Below are 862 nucleotides of genomic sequence, written 5' to 3'. Positions count from 1 at the left end.
CTGAAAAATATGTATTTGCTCTTGGAACACATGATGCTTCAGTGAGACAAAAGAGGAGAAAAACAGAGATTTTTTTGAACTGCTAAAACTGTGGCTTAATGCCACAAGTTGACCTTGTGCAGACTGAAGCATATCAAGATTGCCATTTTGAGGTGCTGAATAAGTGAACAGATTGAATTTATTTCCTGGTTGCAAGGAGGTATTAATTACAAAGAAACACGGATTTTGTGTGCCTTGATTCATTTCTGACTTATGGTGAACCTAAGATAACCCTACCACAGCATTTTCTTGGCAAGATTTCTTTAAGACAGGATTTGCCATTTCTTTCTTTCTTTCAGGATGAAGATTGTTACTTGTCCAAAGATCATTAACTACAGCTTTCATGGTTGAGTCAGGATTTGAGAACTGCTTGGTTCAACAGGCGCTATCTGTCCCGGAAAGGGTTGGAGAATCAACCCCTGCATGCCACTGTCTAGGAGGGAGAGCTGCCTAGTTCACCAGGCAGCTATCCATCTGGAAAGGGTCATGGGGGAAGTCAATCCTCCACCCCTTCCAGAATGGATAGCTGCCTGGTGAATTTCTTTTCCTGCAGCTTGCATCCATTGTTCAGTGTCCACTACATGGAGCAGCAAAAGCAAGTTTGCGGTATCCTTAGTATGACACCCCTTCAAGTGCTTAAACAATACTGAAGAAACTGCCCCTCCTATGTTTTTCTATCCTTTACATTACATGAAGCTGCTGGGAGAGATCATCCGAAACGGAGCACGTGTTATCATACGCTGATGACACCCGAATCTACCCTATGTCTCCGACTGATACAGGCGGGTTAACAAAACTGCCATAAAGTACGCGCTCCGCGCGA

This window comes from Sceloporus undulatus, chromosome 2 (assembly GCF_019175285.1).
Source record: "Sceloporus undulatus isolate JIND9_A2432 ecotype Alabama chromosome 2, SceUnd_v1.1, whole genome shotgun sequence".
Classification (NCBI taxonomy): domain Eukaryota; kingdom Metazoa; phylum Chordata; class Lepidosauria; order Squamata; family Phrynosomatidae; genus Sceloporus; species Sceloporus undulatus.
Note: the sequence above shows the minus strand (reverse complement) of the source record.